Source organism: Peromyscus maniculatus, chromosome 3 (assembly GCF_049852395.1).
Source record: "Peromyscus maniculatus bairdii isolate BWxNUB_F1_BW_parent chromosome 3, HU_Pman_BW_mat_3.1, whole genome shotgun sequence".
In the NCBI taxonomy this organism is placed as follows: Eukaryota; Metazoa; Chordata; class Mammalia; order Rodentia; family Cricetidae; genus Peromyscus; species Peromyscus maniculatus.
In genome coordinates this window covers 74430039-74457189 of record NC_134854.1, presented here as the reverse complement: position 1 = coordinate 74457189, position 27151 = coordinate 74430039, and the positions used below count along the sequence as shown (strand labels likewise).

The following is a 27151-nucleotide window of genomic DNA, read 5'->3' as shown; positions in this document are numbered from 1 at the left end:
TGGTCATGTCTACTCTGGACTCACCCAGACGTCCCTGTGCCTGCCTCAACCTATGTTCTCCCATGTAACTATGATAAACTTTCTCTTCCACCATACCTAGGAGCAGTCATGTCCTTTCCTTTTTATTTATTTCTTTCATCCAAGAACTAACAGACAAAACCCTGTAAAAAGTAAAGGAATCTCAACATTTGGAAGATGATGTAGGAGGACCCAGAGTTCAAAGTCAGCCTCAGCTACATGAGACGCTGTTGCAACAGCCTTTCCTTGCCCCCACAAAAAAGAAAACTAAAGGCAATCTAAATAAATTGAAAATATCCTGTGTCTGTGGATGAGAAAACATCAAGATAAACAGCTGCCCATCTGCAGATGGATGCACTCACTAATCCCAGATCTTTCTTTGACTTTCTGAGCTGAGTGTGGTGGCACACCTATAATCCTAGCATTTAAGAGTCTCAGGAAGACAGGGTGAAGTGGTGCACACCTTTAATCCCAACACTGGGGAGGCAGCCTGGTCCACAAAGTGAGTTCCAGGACAGCCAGGACTACAGAGGGAGACCCTGTCTCGAAAAACAAAACAACAAAGAAAAATCTACTTAAAAAGTCCAGGGATGTTGTTCAGTGGTAGGTTGCCCAGTGTATTAAAATTTTAAGCCGGGCAGTGGTGGCGCACGCCTTTAATCCCAGCACTTGGGAGGCAGAGTCAGGCGGATCTCTGTGAGTTTGAGGCCAGCCTGGACTACAAAGTGAGTTCCAGGAAAGGTGCAAAACTACACAGAGAAACTCTGTCTTGAAAAAAGAAAAAAAAAAGAAAGAAAATTTTAATTTCCTATTTTTTTTAAAAAAAAAAAAAGGAGTAAATTCCCATAGCCTTAGATTTAGCAAATGATTTTCAGATAAGGTAGCAACAACATAAACAACAAAAACCAATTAAACCAGATTTCATGAAGAGTGTTTTGAAATGTAAACTTGGCTGGGTAGCAAAAGTCTGTGATCCCAGCAAGTGAAGAGGTTGAGGCAGGAGGAGGCCAAGCCCAAGACCAGTCATCAAGGATGAGCTCCTATCTCAAAACCAAAAAGATGGAACAATCGCAGTCACCACCCGGCCACAGTGCTGTGGGAGCCCACAAAAACTTCCCAGTGAGATCTGAGCTTGCTTTACACAGCAAGGCTGCATTAGGGGATGGCTTGACCATGTACATGGTCACCAGGTGTCTGAGATGGTCTGCACTTGGCTGTGCTGGGGGGAGGTCTTTTGCTCCACCCCTTGGCATTCCTTTAAAAGCCCTTTAGCAGAGACAGAAGGGGCTGCTGGGTTTTGACCCAGGCCCTCCCGAGGCTGTCCTATGTTTCTAACTGTCTCTCCCCTCTATATTTCTATCTACAAATTCCTCATTTCTCCCTGCTCAAGAATACCCTGGGGAAAAAAGTGTGGGCAGGCCCCTCACACCTTCTGAATAACTCTTACAATCTTACACATACCTACCTGGTGTGCAATGTCCCCTGAACTAACTGGTGGGAAGGGTTGGGATCACACTAAGGGCTGTTTTCCTAACTTATGAAACACCACTAATAGAATCCACACCGAAAGTAAATACAGGGACTTCTTACAAGACCTAAAAACCCAACTCTGTAAAGGGTTACACAGTGATCCAAGCAAGATTCCTAAAAACTCTGAACTTCCTTCCTTCCTCAATCCTGTGGATCCTCCAACTCCAGACATCTCTGGGTGCCTGCCACAGCCATACCTGCCCTCTGTGCCACCAGCCACCTGCATATAGATCTGACCGAATCTTACCATTAACTGAGTCCACAACCTCCTCCATAGACTGTGGGATGGACATCTGCTCCTCACCCCTCGGCATGTACTTTAATTAGTTTCAGTTTTAAAAGACTAATCATATTTCTAACAATGCAATTACTTTCTAATATATTTTATACTTTGTGTGTGTGTGTGTGTGTGTGTGTGTCCACCCACACGCACACACACACACACACAAGCACCACAGTGTGCATGTGGAAGTCAGAGGACAAGCTCCAGAAGCTGGCTCTTTCCTTCCATCACACAGTACCTAGAGATCTGCTACAGATAGTCCCACTTGACAGTAAGCACCTTAACCCACTAAGCCATCTTAGGAGCCCCTAATCTTATTTACACACACACACACACACACACACACACACACACACACACACACACACACAGACTTTGTTTCACATGTAACCTGAACGTGTCCTCTAAATGCCTCACTGCTGGCCAGCTATGGACAAGTCAGATATAAACCTGCATTTGACAAAGTTTTGTAAGGAATATAAGTCAAAAGAGAGAACCAGAAGTTAGCCTTTAACCGTACTTTGGGAAAAGAAGACGATCAAATGTGTTTCCTCCCACCCCTCCCTCTCCCCCCCCCCCCCACACCAGCTGGATTAAACTCATCTTCTGGGGCCAGTGTCTTTAGCAGGAATCTTAAAAGTTCTTATTAATAAAAGCAAATCCAAGGCCAGTTATTGGGGTCAATGCTGGTAGATCAGAGAGACAGAACAAGCCATAGCTATCTCACCTCACCAGTTCCTCAGCTGGTCCTGTTTCCTCAGACTGGAAGCCTCTGAGTCCTCATCCAGAATGAATCTCAGCTGAACTGTGTTGCTCCAAAGCCTGGATGCTTAACCAGCCAAATGCTTAACCAGCCAAATGCCCCTAGTTTCTGGTCCTCACGCCTTATATATCTTTCTACTTTCTACCACCACACCCTGGGATTAAAGGCTGGCTTTCTGGGATTAAAGGTGTGTGTCACCATGCTTGGCTATTTCCAATGTGGCCTTGAACTCACAGAGATCCAGAGGGATTTCTATCTCTGGAATGCTAGGATTAAAGGCGTGTGCTATCACTGACTAACTAGTGGCTTGTCTGTTCTCTGACCCCAGGTAAGTTTATTAAGGTACACAATATTTTGGTGAACACAATACCACAAGTGTCTCCACTGCTTTTCAAGGTACCAAAAGACCAAAGGCAGGCAGAAAACAGCCTGTCTTTTTTGAGACAGGATTTCTACAGCTTAAGCTGGCCTGAAACTCCTACAAAGCCCAGGAGAGTCACCCCTTCTGACTCAGCCTCTCAAGTGCTGGGATTACAGGCTTGGGCCACGGAAGGGACTCTGGCCAGCTCAAGCATGGTGAGCATGGCTCCAGCAGGCCTTGCCCTTCTCCCCCACACCCTCTACCTTGCTAAAAAACTATTAGATTACATTCCAGAAGCTAGCCGCCGGGGCCTATTCCCTTACTTGGCCACTTCCTCCTCATGATGACTACTCCCACCAAGGTCCAGCTATCAAAGTATGAAATCCAGCAATCAAAAGCCCCCTTTTGCTCATCTAATTAACGTGCCCAATTAAAATTCAACACCTCATCCTAACACAGGGTTTCTCCTTTACTTTTATAAACCGCCACTTTCCTATGGGCTCCGTCTGTCTCCTCTCTGTGCAGAGGCAGTCCTTGGTCCCTCGGGGACAAACACCCCTGCCCCCTTTCTCTTGTCCCCTTCCCCTTCTCCCGCATCCTCTGTCTCTTCCACCACCACATCCTGGCCATCCTAACACAGACCTCCCCTCTTCCTCTTAAGAAGGACACCTGCAAGGTCACTGGCTGCTGTTTCTCTGCCTGAGTCACAAAGCAGCCACTTGAACTTTTCTTCCCCGCTTAGTAAAGGATCTCTGTGAAAACAGGTGTTTGGATGTGGTTTGTGCCTAATCCTGGGCCTGGGAGGGAGCCCCCCACTGTGGGGTCAGGAAGGGAGCTCCCCCCTCCATTCAGGAGTCCCCTTCAGCCACCACACCTGATTCAGAACAAGCTCTCCTAGATGGCACTCAGGACCAATACTCAGGGGTTTTTTTAATTAAATTTTGTTTATTTATTGTGTATGTGAGCATGTGTGTGGTGACATGTGTGGACGGGCATGTGTGTGGTGACATGTGTGTGGTGACATGTGTGGACGGGCATGTGTGTGGTGACATGTGTGGACAGGCATGTGTGTGGTGACATGTGTGGACAGGCATGTGTGTGGTGACATGTGTGAATGGGCATGTGTGTGGTGACATGTGTGGACGGGCATGTGTGTGGTGACATGTGTGGACGGGCATGTGTGTGGTGACGTGTGTGGATGGGCATGTGTGTGGTGACGTGTGTGGACGGGCATGTGTGGACAGCACAGGACACGACACCAGTGGGAGAAGCGTGGTGAAGCCCAGCACTCAGGAGCAGAGTGACTCTCTGAGCTCAAGGCTAGCCTGGTCTACAGAAAGAGTTCTAGGACAGCCTAGGCTACACAGAGCAACCCTGTCTCAAAGACAGGCAGGCAGACAGGCAGGGATGGGGTGGTGGACAATCCAGCCTGGGAATCTTTTTCATAGGAAGCTGATCTGGCGATCTCATGAGCAATCCCAAGTGCAGTGACTATCAAAATGCCTGGGCAAACAAATAGCGGCGGGAAACCGAGGCTTTCTTCTAGGAACAGCCTAGTGAGCCAGCGGAGGTTCTAGGACCACTGCAGCTGAGGCAGGGGTCAGGGTTAGCAAGCGGTGTCACTGAATCAGCCAGATTCCCTAGAGGCACAGACCTGCTAGGAGATACACAGATATGTAGCTATAGATATAATTATTTAATATGCATGTATATTAAATTAGCCATGGTGCAGCCGGTCCATCAATGGCTGTCCCAATGGAAAGTTCAGGAATCCAAGTTGTTCAGTCTGGTGTCTCAGCTGGTCTTCAGCCTAAGACAGAATCCCAAAGAAGTAGGCACTGCAGTTGGTGAAGGAATGGACTTGCCAGTGAGAGAGCAAGCCGGCAGAGAGAGAGAGACAGAGACAGAGAGAGCTTCATTAATAGAGCTTGCCAACAGATTAAAGGTGGATCTTCCCACTTCCAAAGATCCAGATTAAAAATATATCTTCCCACTTCAAATGGAGAATTTAAAAAATTCTCTCACAGGTGTACCCAGCCTCTTGAGTTTTAGTTAACTCCAGATGTAGTTAAGTTGACGACCAAGAATAGTCAGCACAGTCACCTTCACAAAATTGTGGAGGTAGAGCATGCGGGAGTCATCATCCCGAAGGAATGCCTCTGCCCGGACACAGGGTCAGAGCTCTGTGCCAAAGCAGACGGTACCTCACACGGGCCACCTTCACAGAAGGCAGGGTCACCGACCGCAGTCCGGAGCGCAACAACCCGGACCAAAATCACACGTCCAGGAGAGAGTCCTTCAGAAGCCAGCCCGGGACACAAAGCTGCTCCCAGGGGATGCTCACTGCAGCCCTGTTTGTTGTTTGAGTTTTGGTTTGGTTTTGGTTTTTGGGTTAGTTGGTTGGTTGGTCGGTTTGGTTTCATTTGATTTTTGTTCTGGTTTTTGGGTTAGTTGGTTGGTTGATTTGGTTTCATTTGGTTTTTGTTCTTTTTGTTGTTGTTGTTTTGTGAGGCGGTGAGTTTTAATTAAGCCAGCGCCTTGTACATACTAGGCAAGTGCTCTACCACTGGGCTCCATCCCCATCCATTCACGTTTATAACCCACAAAGCTGAGATAACTGAAATGCCCACTAGCAAGGAAACGATAGTGTAGAGTCCAACACATTTGTGCTAAACCCAGTAGTCGGAAAGAGGCAACTGTGTAAAGGCTGAGCCAGGGAGACATCCGTGGTGCAGGGAGCGGAAAGCGCAGCCCACCCACCGACGTGAAGTGTAATTCCCTGACATAAGAACACACATGCAGTCATTCTGCACACTGCCCAGCTGCACCGCTGAATTTCTATCCTGCTTAAGTCTTATTTATCTTTGAGGACAGGCTGCCTGTGGGCCAGAAGTCCTCTTCACATAGGCTGGCCGATAGCTGTCAGATCTAAGATGGCTGCCTGCTGGAGTGACCACCTCTCACCTCATCATAACCCTGTGCATGCTAAATGACACACGGTGCTGTGGTAGCTGACAGGCGCCATGGTAACAACGGCAAAGATCCAGGAAAGGCACAAAAGGAGGATGAGGGGCCCAAAGTTCCAGAAAACCTCCACCCACCCCCAGGAAAGAAATGCTACCTCTCCCTTCGTTAGCCAGTTCCTCCCATCATTGCCCAAGGATGGAGAGGCTGTCCTATGAGCTTTTAGCCCATTTCTGCCATTCTTAGCCAAGAACAAATGTCTCCTTCACTGCTCAGATGGTGTTACAGGTTACACAATCCAGAGACAGGAAGGGAAGAAGACTAAGTTGTGGGAAGAGACTCATAACATGATATATACTTAGATCCTTATATATGCAAAGATGAAAATGTATACATACAGAAGGATGTATGCCAATGTAAACAGAACCGGGGAATTATACACTCCTAGAGTAACCAAACTTTAAAAAACTAACATTTCTTTTGTAAGTTAAAAATGTACTTATGTAGGGGTTGGAGAGATGGCTCGGTGCTTAAAAACACTTGACGCTGTTCCAGAAGACCCGGGTTTGATCCCAGCACTGGAATGGCGGGTCACAGTTATCTCTTAAGTCCAGGGGATCGAATGCCCTCTTCTGGCATCTGTGGGTACTGCAAGCACATAGTGCATAGACACACACACAGGCAAAATACTCAAACACATAAAATTAAATAAGTAAAATCTCAAAAGAAAAAAAGAAGGTTCTAGGGCTGGAGAGATGGCTCAGAGGTTAAGAGCACTGACTGCTCTTCCAGAGGTCCTGAGTTCAATTCCCAGCACCCACATGGTGACTCACAACCATCTGTAATGCAATCTGGCACCTTCTCCTGTATACATAATAAATAAATCTTTAAAAAAAAAAAAGAAGGTTCTAGTAAAACTAACGTAAAATACCCACAAGAATAAAAGCAGCTGCCATTTACAGCCATTGGTCACACTGTGTGCACATTGTACACACTGTACTGTGTACATTACACACACTGTCTCCCTCACCTCTCACAACCTGCCTATTCTACAAACAGACTAAAGCTCAGAGGTGAGTGATCTGTTCAAGGTCACCAATCTGTTCCAGAAGTCAACCCCTCTGTCACAGGTTACCACGATGCATTCTTAAGGTGCTGGCTAGGCTCACTAACCCCAGGGAGCTTTAGCCTAACTTCCTCCAACCAGGTACGGGCCTACAAGATGACTCCAAAGGTCAGGGGACTTGTCACCAACCCTGCTGACCTGGATTCAATCTCCAGAAGAGAACCAGCTCCCACCAGCTGTGTTCTGACCTCCACACAAAGAAATAAAATGTAATTTTGTTGTTGTTCAAGGCAGGGTCTTTCTGTGTAGCCCTGGCTGCCCTGGAACTCACTTTGTAGACCAGGCTGGCCTCAGACTCACAGAGATCCACCTGCCTCTGCCTCTCAATTGCTGAGATTAAAGGCACCCTGCCTATAAAATGTAATTTTTTTTTAATTCTGTGATACATTTCCTTTGTATAACCTTCCTGGGAAGATCCGATCACAATATTTTTAGCCTTATCTGGCAAACACTGAATTACAATCTGCCTTCCGGAAAACTGTGAAGTCCAAATAGCACAGCTCCCCTCCATCCTTGCTTTTTTGGGATCTCTGGTCTCTACCTTAATAGCACAGACCGGATCCCCTGTCACATTACACTGACAAAATGGTAGTGACAAAACAATGCCCAGAAGTCACCCAGAGCTTAGGGCACCACACTAACAAAGCCTAGGGTGCCCGGTGTCCGCCCATGGGTTGGTACTGCAAAGCCAGATCTCTGAGCATACACCTCACAGCACTCCTGACTGTGAATCAAAAAAGTCCAAGGTCTTGGCCAGGCAGTGGTGGCGCACGCCTTTAATCCCAGCACTTGGGAGGCAGAGCCAGGAGGATCTTTGTGAGTTTGAGGCCAGCCTGGGCTACAGAGTGAGTTCCAGGAAAGGTGCAAAGCTACACAGAGAAACCCTATCTCGAAACACCCACCCCCCCCCCCCCCCGCCGCCAAAAAAAATGTCTAAGGTCTGCTGGTGGTGGTGGTGGTGCACGCCTTTAATCCCAGCACTCCGGAGGCAGAGGCAGGCGGATCTCTGTGAGTTCAAGGCCAGCCTGGTCTACAGAGCTAGTTCCAGGACAGCCAGGGCTACACAGAGAAACCCTGTCTGAATACACAGACACACCCCAAAAGTCCGAGGTCTACTCATCTGCCTAGACTCCTGCTAAGTGGCCTTGGACCACCTGCTTCACCTCGCCTTGCCTGGTAGCCTTGCATATAAAACAAGAGCTGACAGCAGAACCTGTTTCTATGGTTATTGAGCAATAAACAAATTAATGCAAGGAGAACACCTCGGACTCAAGTCTCCCTATTAAGACACACATACAATTACCGCTAATGTCTGTTATTAGGTTTTGAAAAACACGGAACCACAGGCTGAAAGGGCTGAGGGGTCAGTGTTTGCTTCTCGTCTGGTCACTTAATACATACTAATACGTTTAAAAGATGATGTAATTGCACCAATGAATCATGCTTCCCAGCAGTAATCCTGGGATGCTGGACAATCCTGGGTTACTTTGAGTTCTGAAGACGTGTGACTCTAGTTCAATTTACTTAAGCTAGCCGGGGGTCCCCATGTATCGCCTGCTCAAGGAAACAGGTTGGATTTGTTTACCAAGGCACAATGCTAAATATACTGATATAAATATCAAAATCTCAAATTTGACAGCTTCAGTTCCACACATGCAAGAGAAAATAGCCATGTTATAGTTGATTCCCTAACCAAAACAAAAACTCATTTGATTTGTTATCCCTATTGTGTTAGCTATCGTGGAATTAAGATACTGTCAAGTATTTTGAACCTTTAAAAAGTTATAAAAAGGGGTTGGAGAGGTTAAGAGCACATATTGCTTTTACAGCGGCCCCGTTTATTCACAGCACCCACACTGGCTGGCTCACAACAATGGCCTGTAACCCCAGCTCCTAGAGTCTGGCCCTTGGCCCCCTTCTCAGGAACTCACAAATGCAGACCTACACAATCATTCTATGTAGACCTAGCCAGCCTGGAAATGGATATGTAGCCCAGGCTGGCCTCGAACTTGTACTGATCCTCCTGCCTCTGCCTCCCAAGTGCTGGGATTACAGGTGTGAGCCACCAGGCTAGGCTCTAGGTTAGACTCCTGAGTACAGATATTCCCACACGTACACCATGACTGACTCTTCATCAACCCAATGAACGCTTTTCTTTGAAGTGCTCTTTTAATTTCTTCTGGTTAACTCTTCTCATCATATATGGAGTCTTAATATTTGCCTGTTTTCCCTGCTACTTCAATCTGATACCACCCACCCATCCCCACCACCCATCCCCGGTCTCTTTCTTCTTAAAATGCTTTCAGCAGAGGCCAATGCAGCGCATGGGCTTTGCCTGACAGCAGCCTGTGAAAGTGAAAGCAGCCGGAACTATCGGAAACTTCAGAGCAAAAAAAAAAACCCTCAGATTTCCCTTTCCAGGACCTGAAGTGATTTCCCGATACCCAGGTAAGTGGTTTACTACCTGTGACTACAGCTTCAAGGGAGAGAGATGCTGTCTGCTGGCCTCCACAGGCACTGCCACAGCCACACAGAGACACACAGATACATATAAACAAATTAAACACAAATCTTTAGTCCGGCAGTAGTGATGTGCACTTTTAATCCCAGCACTCAGGAGGCAGAGGCAGACGGATCTGAGTTTAAGGCCAGCCTGGTCTACAGAGTGAGTTCCAGAACAGCCAGGACTACACAGAGAAACCCTGTCTCAAAAAAAAAAAAAAAAAAAAAAAAAAAAAAAAAAAAAACACTTTAAGAAAGAAATGTATACTATTGGGCGAGAGAGATGACTCAATGGTTAAGAGCATTTGATACCCTTCTAGAAAGACCTGAATTTGGTTCCTAGTGCCCACACCAGTAGCTCACAACTGCCTGTAACTCCAGTTCCAAAGGATCGTCTGAGGGTGCCTGCACATACCCACACAAACACACAAATAATTCAAAGTAAAATACATCCTTTTCTTTTCATCATTATTAAATCTCAGCACTTGCTCACAACAGGTGAACAAACAAGAAAGCTGCCCAATGTTTTCAGACCAGTGCATGAAAACAAGCCTCACAGAATCACCAGTCACTCAATCGCAAACCAAACACACTCAACAAGCCAAGGCACCAACCTGTTAAACGACGACGACGGACTTTGAAAATGCATCCTCAGAAAAAGCCACCTCTGTCTAATAAAGCAAATAGGAGTAGCGTTCCAAGAAGAAAGCTGTATTTCTGCCTCTGCGGAGTTCTTAGGGGCTCTGGGTTTGCCCATCAGTCTGATGACAGACTGGACATCCCAGGGTATTTTGTTCTTACAAAGCGAACCCGCCAGAGCCTTAAGAGGAAGAAGGCGGAGACAAGCAAGGGTAGGGCTTGTTAGGCTAATGATTAGGCAAAAACATGTCCGGCCCACTGGTTTCATTTGCCTGAGTAATGGTTTAACTCTTCGTTGGCAAGTGTCCTATTCCTCTGAACGTTCTTCTCACACCGCTGCAGCTCCTCAGGCTCTCTCTCCTCCACTGGCTAAACATGCAAAAGTGAGAGGAATCAAGTTCCCAACACAGAAACTGTTACAGGCCAAGGGGAGCAATGGCCTTGGGGGAAAGACGTTCTTATGACATCAAATACGGCTTCATAGTCCACAATATCATACCTAAGGCTAAAAAAAAAATCTTAAGATAATCTCTTCCACATTTAAAAAAAAAATGGCTGGGAGGTGGTGGCACAAGCCTATAATCCTAGCACTTGGGAGGGAGAGGCAGGCAGATCTCTGTGAGTTCAAGGCCAGCCTGGTCTACAGAGTGAGTTCCAGGACAGGCACCACAGCTACACAGAGAGATCCTGTCTTGAAAAACCAAAAGAAAGTCGGGGCTGAGCAGGTGGCACAGATCGTTAACCCCAGCAAAGGCAAGCAGATCTCTGTGAACTCAAGGCCAGCTTCATCTACATAATCAAAAATTCATAGTCAAGATTTGGGCAGGGAGGTGCATGCTTGCCATCCCAGAACGTGGGATGTGGAGGCAAGAAGCGCTGGAGTTCAAGGATCTTCTTAGCTATAAAGTTCAAGGTCAGCCTGGGCCACATGAAGTCCTGTGTCAAAGTACAAACAAGGGGCTGGAGAGACGGACAGTGGTTAAGAGCACTGGCTATTCTTCCAGAGGACCTGGGTTCAATTCTCAGCACCTACATGGCAGCTCACCACCATCGGTAACTCCAGTTCAAAGGATCTGATATCCTCCTCTGGCCTCTGAGAGCACCAGGCACACATGTGGTGCTCAGACATACATGCAGGCAAAACACACACACAAAAAATAAAAGTCAGTGTCTTAAAAAAAAAAAAAAAAAGACACCATATGCTGAGCAGTGTTCTAATTGGCCTTCAAAGGAAGATTAAGAATGAGAAATACAAGTACCCCCAAAATGCTGCAAACCAATCTCACCCAAATTAGTGACTTCCAACAGCAGAGATTCCTCATTACACTTCTGTAAGTCCGTGTTAAGACATGGGTCTCTCCAGGCTAAAATCAAGATGTCCATAGGGCACCAAAAGGCCTGAGGTTACTTCTCCTCAGCCCACAGTCAGGAAAGCCTGTCCGCTTTGAAGGAGTCATCCAGAATAAGACCATGAAGATAAGACCATGAATAATAAGACCATGAAGATGGTTCACTTGCTACAAAATCCTGCCAACCTGAGTTTGATCCCCAGGGCCTACCTTAGGAGAAAAATGACTTTGGAAAGTTAGCCTCAGCCCGCTGCAGCACTTGCAGGAACACACACACACACACACACACACACACACACACGCACGCACGCACGCACGCACGCACGCACGCACGCACGCACGCACGCACACACACACACACAGCAGGCACATAGTGTAACTTGCTCCCTGAGCTCCTGCTGCTGTGACCCACATGATGGGCAGAGACCTAGAATTGGAGATCAGGCTGGGACTGGCTGAAGAACCAGCTACTGTCCCTAAGAGCTCAGTATCACTGAAGTGCAGCCGTCTATGCTTCACTGGGACAGCAAAGAAGCACTTCCTGAGGTCAACACACAGAAGCTGATACCAACTGTGGTCCAAAAGAGACGACATCCTGAGCTGAACTCGGCAATGCAAGAGTCTCCCGTGGATTACTGGTTTCGAAGGCAGGAGGGGTTCAGAGAGAGCAGCTCAGGCTTGGCACCTTGTGCCGGGGTCAGTGTCCTGCAGGCAGGGCCTGGGGGCTATCGGTGAAGGCCCATCTCCAGTTGCTATGGAGATCCCAGGGTATCGGGAGATGCCACGACCTAGGAGAACTGTAGAAACCGAATGGCGATGGCCTAAGAGAGAGCCTTTGGAGGCTGTGGATGGCAGAGCTGGAGAGGCAGGGCTGCCCAAGCCCTTTGGAGCCCAAAGAATTACAAGCCTCAGATGCCAGGCACTGAGCTCCGCAATTTGGATCCACACTGCTGGATTTTGGTTTTGCTTTGCTGTGTCTGTTCCTATGTCCTGGTTCTCCCCCATCCTGGCATGTCCATAGAGCATGCTCACAATCACACAATAATAATTTGTTGTTGTTTTTTTAAATCAAGATCTCTGGCCAGGCATGGTGGTGCACACCTTTAATCTCAGCACTTGGAAAGTGGAAGCAGGTGGATCTCTGAGTTCCGGGCCAGCCTAGGTCTACAGAATGAGTTCCAGGCCAGAGCTACACAGTGAGAACCTGTCTCAAAAGAGAGAGAGAGAGAGAAATTAAGTTCCTTAACATAGCCACAGCCTGTAAAGTCCTTTTTTCCAAGTAAGTAAACCAATTCACAGATTTCAGGAATGAAAACTTTACCTGTGATCTTTTTTTTCCTAACCTTTGAAGGCTGAACTTGGTCCCTTCTCAGCAGAGAAAGCTGCGGCACAGGAGACACGCTGGACACTGGGCGACAGTGCAATGCGGGTAAAGCACCAGTCTGTCCATCCACTACTCTTCAGTTTCGCTCTGACAGCCTCTTATTCTAACACACTTAGGGGATGGTGAGATGGCCCAGCAGTCAGACACACATGCTGCGGCTCTTGCAGAGGACCAGAGTTCAGTTCCCAGCACCCATGTAGAGCAACCCACGGCTGCCTTTCACTCCAGATTCAAAGGGGACCTGGTGCTTCTCTCTGTGGGCGGGCACACACACACACACACACACACACATACATGCATATGGTGTGCATGCATTTGCACACATACACACGCACTTTTCAAAACAGATTCTGCAAAAATGTATCTATTTAATTGCTGTGAGATGTCTTTCTGTATACTGTGAATACATGTTGCTCTGATTGGTTGGCCCAATGGTGAGGCAGAATAAGGTGAGGCGGGACATTCCAACTGGAGAGAGAGGAGAAGAAAGGAGAGTGGGAAGACGCCAGTCCAAGGAGCAACAAGATGCCAGCAGACCGGTAATGCCACAGCCACATGGCAACATATAGACTAATAAAAATGGGTTAAGTTATAAGAGCTGGCTAACAAGAAGCTGACCCATAAGCCATACAGTTTGTAAATAATACAAAGCTCCGTGTGTTTACTTGGGACTAAGCGGCTGTGGGACGTGGGTGGGAGAGATTCGTCCCGACCACAGGGCCGAGTTGGCGACATTTAATGTATGAGTGATTTGCCTACACGTATGTCCGTGCACCACATGCATGTCTCATACCTGCAGAGGTCAGAAGGCATCAGATCCCCTGGAACTGGAGTTACGGACAGCTATGTATCAGCATGTGAGTGTTTGGAACTGAAACTATCCTCTGCAAGAACAGCAAGTGACCCATTTCTCCAGCTCCCACACACACACTTTTTAAAGTAATAAAAATATTTTTAATTTAACACATTTGGAAATGTGAAGAATATGAGTACAAAATGAAAACTCCCCCACCCCAGCCCTCCAGTCCTTTGAGCATTCTTCTTGAGACACTTTGTGCAGATGTGAGTATATAGATGTTTATTCCATATCCCTCTTTTCCTGCGAATGGTAACAACTCACACGTCTTCCTATGCCTCATTCTTTATACTTAACCGTGTGGCCTGCACCCAGCTATCCACAGAACGCTCTCCTTTTTTGCAGCTGCATACTACTCCACCATGAAGACGTACTGTTGCGCATTTTCACCAGCCACCCACTCACACACTCTTGTGCTGTTACCAACAGTGCTCAGTGAAAACCTTCATGAGTACAGCTGAGAAATAAATATCTACAAGCAGAATTTCTCGGTTCATAAGGTCAAGTGAACTATTAACTATGGCAGATATGTACCCCTGCAGAGAATTCACAGTTGAGTGAATTGCTTTTCCAAATCTTTCCTAATATGATAAGATTTTCCCAGGTCTGCATAAGTGACTTGATTTAATTACATTTATTTGTACGTGTGCTCACACATGAAGGTCAGAGGACAGCTTATGAGAGTCAGCTCTCTCTCCTTCCATCCTGTGGCTCCTAGAGACTGAACTCAGGTCATCAGGCTGGGTGACAAGCACCTTTACCTGCTGAGCCAGCCTGCCAGCTCTAGTTCAGTGACATTTAACTGGGGTGGGGTTTTTTTTTGGGGGGGGGGTTCTTCCAAATATGTGCAAGGCCAAGGTCCTTCCATGTGCTTATGAACTACTTATTTCTTTTGCATGAATTGTTTATATCTTCTAACCATTTTTGTTTGAAGTATTTTTGAGACAGGACAGGACAGTGATTCTCCTGCCTCAGCCTCTCCAGTGCAGAGCATTTGTTCTTTTCTTGGCTGATTTATAGGTTTTGGTATTTTTTTAGGAAAACTGATTCTTAATGACATGAATTACAAATACATTTTTCTGGTTTGTTGGGTTTTGTGGGTTCTGGGGGTTGCTTCACTAATTTTTTTTTTTTTTTTTTTTTTTTTTTTTTAGGTAATGAGTTTTATTTATCAATCTGTTCCTATGGTGCCCACCACATAGAGAAAGGCCATTTCTGTCCTAAATTTACAAGGACTGTTTCCTTTTGAATTTCCTAGAGAGAACCCAGCCATGAACAATGAAGCTCCACCATGGTCACAAACTGTAGCCTCACCCTAGTGTGCTCCCAGACATACTATATGGAGACGAATCAATATTGCTCATAGAGCATGTACGTGGTTATTCAAGCAGGCTGTACAAGGCTTGTGTGTCCCGTGGCAAAAGAAGTGTGGTGCACACTAACAAGCCTTGAATGCCAATTCTTCTCTCCGGTTGTATATGACCTCTCTTACCAAACACATGGCACCCCCAAGCACTAGACTTTAGGGAGCAGTCGAAGGTAAGAGGCATCCAAATCACAAATACCCCAGCCCCACACTGCAACAGCCCCAACCACGCACCTCATGCCTCTCAAGAGTATCTATGGTGGGAAAACTGTGCCAACCCCAGTCCAGAAGATAGGTCTTACCTGTGTTGTGGGCCCTGTAAGCCACACCCCTCAGAGTTGCCCAGCTACGTCTCCCTCTGAACTCTTCTGCACACACAGCCGGCCTTTTCCACTGCCCAACTCATTCCTCAACCAAAAGCCTTTTGTGCTTCCTATTCCCTTCATATCCGCCCCGCCCCTCCGGCTCCCTCACCCCACTAACCACAATGGCTCCTTCCTACCCTTCAGGTAGGCCTCTCCACCTCCGCAGAGAGGCAACGCTCCATTTTTTTTTTTAAAGCTTATCTTAATTGCAGTTGGTATTGTTTTAACCATTCATTTATTTCTGTGTTTATTATCTGTCATCTCAAAAGTCCCCCGAGGTCAGGGCCTTGTCCAAATCATTTAGGCTTGAAAACCCAGCATTCACTTAGCAGGGTGCCTGGCAGAGAGTCAGCACTCAATAAATATTGGGTACATTAAACTTGTCTGAATGAGTTCCAGAAAATTCTCTCCATTTCTGCATCATCAAGTTTCTGAAAAGTTCAACCATGGGGGGCCCAAAACAGCCTGACCACCCAGCTGCCATGACAGGCTTAGAGGCCCAGACACAGCTTCTGGCTGGCAACACCTGGACCCAGGAAAAGCCAGAGCTGACCCCACCCAGGGGGGCCTGCATCTAAGGGGAAGTACCTGACATTCCAAACATTCCCTACACCCCTAGACAAATGTCAGCCAATCAGGGTCCTGAACCCTGGAAATCCCCTCACCCCAACCTCTGCTATGATTTAAAAAAAAACAAAAACAAAACCCTACCCCACCTGGGCTCAGGGCTCTCTGCTCTCACTGCTGCATTGGACAGAGAAACTAAGCTCAGAGCTTGAAAAATAAAGGCTCTTTGCTTTTACACATGGGATTTGGTCTCCGTAGTGGTCTTTGGGGGGGGGGGTCCCTACGACCTGGGCATAACACCAACCACCTGTGATGGAAAGGTGGACATAAGAACAGTAATCTCTTATTCCAGTCCACCTCTCTCCATCATGGTTAACCCTTCATCACATGATGAAAAAAAAGTACTTCCCCAGCTCTGACCACAGCTAATATTATATAATAATAATAATAACACGAGGCTTTCACTGTCTCCTAGTTCTTGATTCCACTGGACTGTGGAAGATGAGCTGGTTAATAAGAATAATGTTAATGGCCAGGCGTGGTGGTGCACGCCTTTATTATTTAGAGCCAGGCAGATCTCTGTGAGTTCAAGGCCAGCCTGGTCTACAGAGCAAGATCCAGGACAGGCACCAAAACTACACCAGAGAAACCCTGTCTAGGAAAAACAAAAACAAAAAAGAATAATGTTAACATTTTGCCCTAAAAATTCAAAAGGGAAGTGCTCACAAGGCCCTACCTCTCCCTGAGAATTTAGAGGCAGTTAATGATTGATGGGCGTGGTGGTTTGAATGAGAATGGTCCCCACAGGCTCATGTATTTGCATGCTTTGTCCCTAGACAAAGAACTGTTGGGAAGGATTAAGAGGTGTGGTCTTAGAGTAGGTATGACCTTGTTGGGGGAGGTGTGTCACTGGGGGTGGGCTCTGAGGTTTCAAAAGCCCAAACCTAGTCTCTCTCTGTGTCCTTCTGTCTGTCTCTCTGTCTCTGTCTCTTTCTCGCCACCCGACCCCCCATTACCTGCAGACCAGGATAAAGTACTTCTCCAGCACCGTGCCTGCCCGTGTGCCACCATGTGCCCCGCCATGATGACAATGGATTGACCCCCTGAAACTGTAAGCCAGCCCCCAACGAAATGCTTTCTTTCCTAAGAGTTTCCTTGGGCATGGTGTCTCTTCCCAGTGACGGAACACGAGCCAAGGCAATGGGGGAAAGAGAGACATTTTTCTCAACACTCTAGTCCACTGGTAAAGTGTTCATATTCCTGTAAACAGCCCCGCGCCCCACCCCCCAGTGATCCTCTAATGTGACCGACCCATCAAGTAGAAGAGGGACTGGTTTGGAAAGAGAAAGGAAATCACCAGGAGGGGACAAGAGACATTTGTGGGGGAGAATATGATCAAAATATAACACACAACGAACCCTTTCATCATGCATAGTTCACATAAGCTAACAAGACATCTTTTAAAAAGAAAAAAAGTGGGCGGCTGAAGATGTATCTCAGTTGGCAAGTGGATCTCTGTGGGTTCAAGGCCAGCCTGGTCTACACCTCCAGTTCAAGGACAGCCAGGGCTACACAATAGAAAGACCCTGTTCAAAAAAAAAAAAAAAAAAAAAAGAGGGAGAGAAGAAAAGGCATGAGCCACCTAACTAGGCCTTGATACTGGCAGAGGACAAGCAGGACAAACAGGGACCAGCATGGGACTTTTAAGGCACGAGGCAGCTGGCAAGATGGCTTGAGAGTAAAGGCACTTACCATGCAAGGCTAGAGACCTGGGTTCAAACCGGAGTGGAAGGAGAAAACAAACTCCACGGAGTTGTTCCAGACTTTGGCACCAGAGACTGGAGTTTTATCCTGTTACAAGGCAGGGCCCCAGGTCTGACACCCCAGACCCAAATTCGATGCTTACGCCCTTACCTAACTGCAGATCTGCGCACGCGTACCCCTATAACTGGCTCCCAACTGGTTTTCTGGGGTTTTTTGAGTTTGGGCCCCAGCTAGTTGTGGTGGAATAATCTATTTGTTCACTGTGAAGATGTGTCTTTGCCAAGGTACCTTCTGATTGGTTTAATAAAGAGCTGAACAGTCAATAGCTAGGCAGGAAGAGGTTAGGCAGGACTTCCGGGCAGAAAGAGAGGAAGAGGAGATGAATCTAGGCATGAGAGAGACACCAGAGGCCATGGAGAAGAAACGGGAGGTGCAAGATAGAAGAGAAGTAAAAAGCCACAGAGCAAAATGGAGATTAATATAAATGGGTTAATTTACTCTATAAGAGCTAGTGGGAAAAGCCTAAACTATAGGCCGAGCTTCCAAAATTAATAAGTCTCTGTGTCATGATTTGGGGGCGGGCAGTCCAAAAAAAAACAAAAGCCTGCTCTAGCTGGCTGCAAACTCACCACACAGGCAAGGATGTCCTTGAACTCCTGCTCAAGTGCCAGGATCACAGGTGTGCGATACTGAGTCCAGTTCTGTTGCTCATACCCCAGCTTCAGCTCACACAGACCCGCTGTAATGCTTCACGGCAAGTTCAAGTGCTGCCTCCCCTACGTCTTCTGCTCAGTTTTGCTGAGAGCCTAAAACCACCCTAAGAAATAAAGACCACTCGGGGCGGGGAGGTGGGGGTGCGCCTGGGAGGAGGTTAAGGGGAGGAGTTGGGGGTGAATGGGGTCCAAATACATAGAATGAATTCTCAAGGAATTAATCAAAATAACAAAAACTTTTATAGAAGGAAATAAAGGCCACTACGCAACAGGAGGAACTTGGACAGAGGGCACAATGGAGAAGGGGCCAGATGACTCACAGACCAGTGACTGGACGAAGGCTGGTGTCACAGGCAGGGTGAGGACCAGGCAGAGGTCAGAAAGAAGACTGAGCTCAAGAACGAGCTGGCACAACGTAGGGCATCCACCATTCCTGTTTGGGGCTAATATTAGGAAGGGTACAGGTATGAGGGTTAGAGAAAGAGCCGCCCAAAGCTCTGCCTCACACTGAGACCCTCTCCTCGCAAAGGGAGAGGTGGGGCTGGATGTGGCGGCTCACACCTGGGATACCGGCCCTTGGAAAGCTAAGGAAGGAGTCCTCAAATCCAAGGGCAGCCCGAATTCCAGGACATCCTGGGCTACTGACGGAGACACTACCTCAAAAACACGAAGCGGAAACAAAAAGCACAAGTATTGCAACACACGGCAATCGCCACCTTCTACATAGACGCCGAGAACTGGTGCTGGGCGGGGTTTTCAATAATCAGGAAGTACACATGACCTACTTAATCAAATTCTAACTACCCAACAGAATACTGCTCCAGATGTGGCGAACGGACAGGTTAAGGAGGAAGGGTTGCCTGGTGAGCAAGGGAATCACCTTGTGAGCAAGCCAAGTACCTCTACACTCAGCCAAAGGCACAGCAAACGGGAGGGGGGGGGGGGTGTAAAGGCGGTCACTGCCAAACCGACTGTGCATTCACATTCTGCCCTTGGCCAAGGGAAATCCTTTAATACCTCTTGTGCCTCAGTTTCCTTACCTATAAAACAGGCCAACTGTGTACTTCATAGATCTACTGTAATGAGTCAATGAGAAGACATGGAGGCTGGTGTCTGGCACTCATATGCCGGCTCCCGTCACAGCTCACTTGGTCCTTTAAAAACAATTTTCTTTCAAATGTCCTCCATGTCACATAACAATGTTTAGGGGACAGAACGTTTCCAACATATATGTTCTGCGGTTCACCTGCAAGCGTGAAGCACACGTCATGGCCATCGCCTTCAAGGGTCAGATCACTCACTCTTAGACATCCAAGGCCTGGATCGAGAAGTCAAAGGTAAGATACACAGAAAGTCCTTCTAGAAGGAGGTGAAATGTCAGAGTTATTATTCCTAACTCCATTTTTGGCAGAAACACTGAAGTAATCTGAGGTCATCTGATATGTGTCTGTCTACAGACTCAGCTCTGCCAAGTTCTCAAAACAGGGAGGTCACAGTTTTTCAGTTTTCCACCATTGCTCAACCATCAGAGAGATGAGCTGAACATAAAGTGAGTGATGGCCAGGACCCTGATTCCAATCCTAACACTGATTTCCCAGCATATGGAACATGGCCGTGGGCTGGAGAAGGGTCTGATCACGGCTAGGCAAACGGATGAAAAGGCTACACGTTAGTTACTCCCTGAGACCCACATTCCAGTCTGCCAACCCAAGTAGACCCCCAGCCTTCACACGCAGCAGGATCAGCGTACCTCCCCCACCTCCTCCAACGTCATTCTACGCTCTGCCAGGAAGAGATCATTACTGAATCCTAGCACCATACAGAGCTCCCGGTGTGTCTGTGACTTCAAGGAGTACAGGTTCCCCACATACACAGTCATGTTCTGCCCTGTCCACTAACCATATAAGCTTGTACTCACAGAAGAGGAACTGGGGGGTGGCAAGATGACTCAGCGGATAAAGGAACTTGGTAAACTTGATAAGGAACTTGATAAACGCCATTCCTGATGACCCGAATTCAATCTGTGAAGTGCACATGGGGAAGAAGAGAACTCCCACAAGTTGTCCTCTGACCCTAACACTTGCCCGCGATGGCACACATGCATGCGCAAAGAAGCGCACACATAGCGTGGCACACACGCCAAGTCTTAGCTACTTGTCTATTGACCGAGGCAATTCATCAAGAAGTGTTTAGGGGCTGGAGAGATGGCTCAGTGGTTAAGAGCACTTGTTGTGCACCCAGGGGACCCGGGTTCAACTACCAGCACCCACACGGTGGCTCATAACTGTCTGTAACTCCAGTTTCAGGGGGATCCAATCCCTTCTTCTGGCCTCCAAAGACACCAGGCACACATGTGGTAGACAGATATACACACAGACAAGACACCTATACACATAGAAAACAAAAATAAACCTTTAAAAAAAAACAGATGAGCACTTAATCTGGCTTACAGTTTCAGAGGTTGACAGTCCATGATGCCAGAGCAAAGGAATACTGGAGAGCTCACATCTTGATCCACAACCACCAGGCAGAGAGAAAGAGCACTGGGAATCATAGGAGTCTTTAGAAACCTCCAAGCCCACCTCCTCCTCCAAGGCCACACCTCCTAATCCTTCCCAAACAGTTCCACCAACTGGAGAGCAAGTTATTCAAATATATGTGCCTAGAGGGGCCGTTCTCATTCAAACCACCACATGCCTTTACACACACATAATAAAGAAAGAAATGAAGCTAAAAACTGAGAGAGCAAGTGGGTGGTGTCTACAGTAACAGAACAATGGTTCTAGCGCACAGGGGACCGTAGGAAGGGAGGGGCCTGGAGCTACACCGGTGGCTTCTCCTTTAACCTCGTGGAGTCAACTAACAGACAAACCCTAGAGTAGAGTGAGGCTTCTCCATCAGTGATGACGTGGCTGAGTTTGTGAAACAAGAGAGCTCAGAACTGAGAACTGGGGATGCAGCTCAGTGCTAATTACAGCCCAGCAGGCTCCAAGAGGCCCTGAGTTCCATCCCCAGCACCAAAGGGAAGTCTCTGGCTTACCAATGACTTCTGAAGCCATGGGCACAAGCCGGACTTGTACAGTCTGTACCAGCCTTGGAGAAGGGGAAACAGACTCCCAGGTCTCACCGTGGGCCCTGAGGCCCAGAAATGCCCTTCTTCCCACATGATTCCTATGGATAAAATGTCCCGGGGGGGGGGGGGGGGGGGGGCAGATAGCATAGTAGGTAGCATCACTTGCCACCAAGCCCAAAGACCTGAATTCAATCTCTGGAACCCACAGAGTGAAAGAGAACCAACCTCAACAAGCTGTCCTTGGACCTCCCCACCTGCAATGCCGTGACACACAAGCACACCCAGCTAACATGAAACACACACACACACACACACACACACACACACACACACAAATAAATGTTCTTTTTTTTTTTTTTTAATGTTTGAAAACCACAGATCCAGGGAGACAGTGTTGACAAGAAAAAGATGCATTGGAAGGGTCTCAGGGAAATTGAGGATCGGGCCAGAGAAGCAGAGGATGGCTGGGGGGCCTGGAATCAAAATGCAAAACGAGAAAGATGACCGCAGGAGAGCCTGGCAAGCGCTAAGTGAAAAGTCAAGTGTGGTGAGTGCCGGGCCAGCCATGTGAGGAGCATGAACATAGAGAAATCCCAAGGAGAGGCGCAGGGGACCCAGGAGCCTCATAGCCCATGGGAGACAGGGACCGGGTGCTTGAATGTCAGGCTCTAAGAGGCTGTTTCCCAGCAGCCTGGGGCATCCTTACCTATGCTCCCATTGCTGGTACCGACTTGAGGGGCCTGCCTCTGTCCTTTGGTGTCCCCTTTGACTCCTCTCACCCCCTTTTCTGTCTTTCCATCCCCTAATCAAAAGGGGCTCCAGACTGCTTTTCTTTCCACGGTAAACTGGTCCCCTTTCATTTGTAACTTCACACCTAGGACTGAGCACCTTCACGATTTAAAGAGACGCATTTAGTGCATGACCCTGAGGGTGCATGGTGCAAGCAGCAGCAGCTGTGCTCTGAAGGCCCCAAAGTGCAGGGAGCATGCACGAAATAAAGACATCACATGGCAGCCGGGCCAGCAAAGAGCAACCCGGAGGTCAGCCTCCGGCTTCTATCACAACTTTCTCACAGGAGATTTAATCCAGGGTCCTGGGAGGACTGTCTTTGATCCCTTTTAAGGGCAAAGCCCCCAATCACCCAAGGACTCCCACTGGGCCCCACCTCCTATAAGTTTTACAACCTGTCATGGGTTCACACTGGGGACAAACCCTTGATCCCTTGGGGGACAAGCAACGGCCAAAATACAGCCAACTGATTCAATACTAATGTTGACAGCAATCAAATCCAGTACGAATATCCCACTAGACTCCAAAAGCAGCACCTAAGAGGAGCCTGCCCCTTGAAGAACTGTGGTGGGACAGAACTGTCTAAGAAACTGAATTCTTTGTACATGCGTGTGTTTGGGTTATTGATGAATCGTTAACTCGGTATTCAACACTGTTACCAAAATAGAACCTCATGTAATTATTAACAAAACAAAGCAAAAAAAAATTACCTTTCATATCTTCCTAAAGGATTCAGGAATTGGACAAGGAGGCACACAACTATAATCCCAGCACTTGGGAGCTGAAAATAGGAGGATTAGGAGTTCAAAGCCAGTCTCAGCTTTGTGTCAAATAAAAAAAAAAAAAAAAAAAAAAGTGGGGGGTGGGGAGGTGGTGGTGTTGCACGCCTTTAATCCCAGCACTGGGGAGGCAGAGGCCGGCGCATCTCTGTGAGTCTGAGGCCAGCCTGGGCTACAGGGGGAGTTCCAAGAAAGGCACCAAAGCTACACAGAGGAACCCTGTCTTGAAAAAAGAAAAAAAAAAAAAGAATTTAGGGAGGCCAGTGAAATGGCTTGTGGTCAAGGTCTCTGCTGCCAAGCCTGAGTTCATTCCCCAGGATCTCATGATGGAAAGAGAGAAGTGACTGGTCCCCTGATTTCCATTTATGTGCAAGGGCACGTGTAAACACACATATGAATGTACACACAAATAAATAAAGGTGTAATAAGAAAAATACAAAAAAAAAAAAAAAAAAAAAAGACTCAGGAGGCTGGGCACCCACCTGTGATCCAGCACTTGGAAAGTAAGTGCAGAGCATCAAGCCTTCAAAGCCTCAGCTACATATTGTGTTTAAAGCTAGCCCTGAGCCACAGGAGATTCTTCCTCCAAACTAATTAATTAAATAGTGCCAGGTGTGGTGGCTCACACCTCTAACCCCAGCACTTGAGAGTTCAAGGCCATCCTCAAGTACATGCAAGAGGAGCTCATGCTTGTAATCACGGCACGGGAGCCACACTGCCAGTCAGAGACCAGTCTGGGCCACATGAGACACTGTCCAAAAAATAAAAAAAAATTTCAAAATTAGGACCAACCATGCTGACATCTTCAATCCCAGCACTTGGGAGGCTGAGGCAGGCAGATCTCTGAGTTCAAGGTCAGCCTGATTTACATACGGAGTTCCAGGACAGCTGTTTTGTTACGTTTGAGACAAGGCCTCCTAAGGTTAAGGATGGCCTCAGGCTCCAGATCCTCTTGCTTCCACCTCCCAAGGTGATTACAGATGTGCATCACCAAGACCGACTCTGCCAACGAGAGCTAGCCAGCAAGAGTTCCAAGATTTCAACTCAGAAGGATCTGAAACCAGAAGCTGTGGCCAGCGCACCGTCCCATACAGCCTCTAGTAGGGACAAGTCTGGAGAGCCTATGTGTCAACTTACACCTATTTCATAACTGGGAAAAAGACCTCTGGTGATAACAGCCCTAAAATCGGGGGACCTTCCAAGTGCTGACCATCATCTTAGCCAACCCTCCTCTGCTGTTCTCCAAAACGAAACCCACTGCAGGCTGGACCCTGTTCTCAGGCAGTTAGTTCCCCGCCTTTCACAAGTGGTTGTTACACCGCAGCCCTGAACTAAAAGAGGAAAGAGAAACCAGTTCCCCCAATGGCTTAACTCAAAACGAAAGGAGTGCCATGCCAGGCTGAAAAGGGAGATCGGGAGCGGGCAAAGTAGAGGGAAGGGGCTGTCGTGGGACATACGGGCAACTCTAACACGCAGAAAGGAACGGCGGTGCTTATTTGTACTTTGTGTTTGTTTGTTTGTTTGTCTGTTTTGTTTTTCGAGACAGGGCTTCTCTGTGTAGCTTTGCACCTTTCCTGGATCTCGCTCTGTAGACCAGGTTGACCTCAAACTCACAGAGATCCACCTGCCTCTGCCTCCCGAGTGCTGGGATTAAAGGCGTGCGCCACCACCGCCCAGCTTTATCTGTACTTTCAAGACACCGATCTCTGAAGGTCTTCCCATAACTGAATTCAAAGGAGTCGGGTAACACAGTCCAGGGCAGAGGAGATTGAAGTACGCAAGCCCACCCCACCACCACCATGGGCACACCTCCTTGGGGGCAGTGCCAGCCAGGCCCGTTTCAGTAACTAAGAATGCGCAGACAAATTGGGCGGTGGTGGCCCACACCTTTAATCCCAGCACTCGGAAGGCAGAGGCAGGCGGATTTCTGTAAGTTCGAGACCAGCCTGGGCTACAGAGCGAGTTTCAGGAAAGGCACCAAAGCTACACAGAGAAAACTTGGGGGCGGGGGGAATGTGTGTAGACTGTAGACTTTGGGAGGCTGGAGAGATGGCTCAGCGGTTAAGAACACTGGCTGCTCTTCTAAAGGTCCTGAGTTCAATTCCCAGCACCCACATGGTAAATCACAACCATCTTAATAGGACCTGATACCCCTTCTGGTATGCAGTTATACATGTGGAGCACTTATGTATATAATATAAGTAAATAAAAATTTAAAAAAAGAAGTGTGATAGCCCTTTCATTAAAAAAAAAAAAAAGAATGCTCTGACAGAAGAAACCCAGATGGATGGTCAGTTAACTAGAAGCAGTTGCTAATGAGGTCTTTTACAGCTTCACACAGTCACTTCTAAATATATCTACATTAATATCAATGTCAATCAATCTCAACTCTACTACCCCTTTAAAAAAATAAATGGGGTGGGGGCTGGGGTGCACCTCAGCGGTAAGGTGCTTGCTAATATGCTCAAGACCATGGGCTCCATCCTCAGGACCAGAAGGGAGGAAGACACCTAGAGGATGGGTGAAATCGGAATGACTGTCCTGGCTGTATCCTTGCTTTAGGGACAGGAATCACGCGAAGTCATGCAGACTCCTCAACCTCACTTGAGATACTGTTGCCAGGACACTTAACCTCCACCTCCTGAAAAGCCCCTCAAAGATGGGCCAGTGGTTGGAGGAGTCTCCTAATGCCCCCAACCCCCTCCGGCCACTCCCACAAGCCATTCCCAGGAGAGGAGGGATTTTCATACACCCCTCCACCGGGTGCTTTCTGCTCCCCCCGTCTCGGACCTTGGTTTCACCTGTCGCAAACTGAAAGGGTTGATGGAGATCACGCCAAACCCCCCTCTGCTCTCAATTTCTAATCCATCGCTCTCCACGCGCCTGTGCCTTGCGGAAACAGACATCCCGTGACCATCCCCTTAACAATCCTTGTAATTTTAGCAAAGTGTGATGTGTCCAGAACCGATAAACAGGCTGTTGCTTCCCTGTGTCATCAAACCCGATCGTCAACGTGGGTTCCTCCGCGGCCTTTTCCATCAATCCCACAATCCCATGAAGAAGGGGGGAAAAAACCCCTTCTTTACCCCTTCCAGCCTCTCTAAACTCAAAGATGCCCGGCCTTGCATTCAGGGGAAGAAAAAATAAAGAACCCGCCCGCGCCAGCATCCTCCGCGTCCCCGGCCGGGCTGAGCAGGTACCCGCCACCCGGCTCCCTCCCCGAGGCTCGGCTTACTCACGCGCGGTCTGGGTGGCGGCGGCGGCCGGGAGCACCTCGGAGTTTGCTGACTCAAGGCTCGGCGGCAGCGGCGGCGGCGGCGAGCGCCCAGGAGCGCACCCGAGGAGGAGCGCAGCCCCGCGTCCAGCGCACGCAGCGCCCGCCCCGCCCTGCGCGCCCGCTGCCCCCGCCCCGCGCCACTGCCAGCCTCCTACAGGAACGTGGGAACAGCCACCTAGTTCGTGGGTCTTTCTCTCCACCCGGCAGTGAGAGATGAGGGAGGTTGGGAACAGACAAGCATGACTGTTAACAGCGGGATCTCAGTGGAGGGCTTGTGACTGATTGCTATAAAAATATTTTTAACTTCTCTGTAATTATTTCTTTTTTTTTCTTTTTTAAATCCCTTTTTTCATGAACTATGAGGAGAAAGCTCTGAGATCTGCCAAGGATATGCACATTTCCTAAATACCATCTTGGTCTGGATCTCACCCACCTGTGTGCATGGAACATCTCAATCTCACCCACCTGTGTGCATGGAACACCTCAGTGGTCCAGGATGGGAAGATGGCTAAGCTTTAAGAGCACTTTTTGCCCTTTCAGAGAACCTGGTTCCTAACACACACACACACACACACACACACACACACACACACACACACACACCACAGCTCACAACTGCCTATAACTCCACTTCACCACCTTCTGTACAGGCACCCACGGGGTGCACATACACATACAAGCCG

The 27151-nt window shown here is 47.9% G+C and overlaps 1 protein-coding gene across 3 annotated transcripts in view; it reads right to left on the bottom strand.

The window, feature by feature from the left end:
* Positions 1-26597, bottom strand: part of Snx10 (sorting nexin 10) — a 67508-nt gene extending 40911 nt beyond the window's left edge. Inside the window, exon 1 of one of the 3 annotated variants that reach the window (XM_042273330.2) lies at positions 26431-26597. The gene's annotated coding sequence lies outside the window, so the exon portion shown is untranslated. Of the gene's footprint in view, positions 1-10161; positions 10372-26426 lie in introns of those variants that run through there. The other 2 variants (XM_076566808.1, XM_006982199.4) reach the window with 2 other exon arrangements.
* Between the last annotated feature and the right edge of the window lie 554 nt (positions 26598-27151).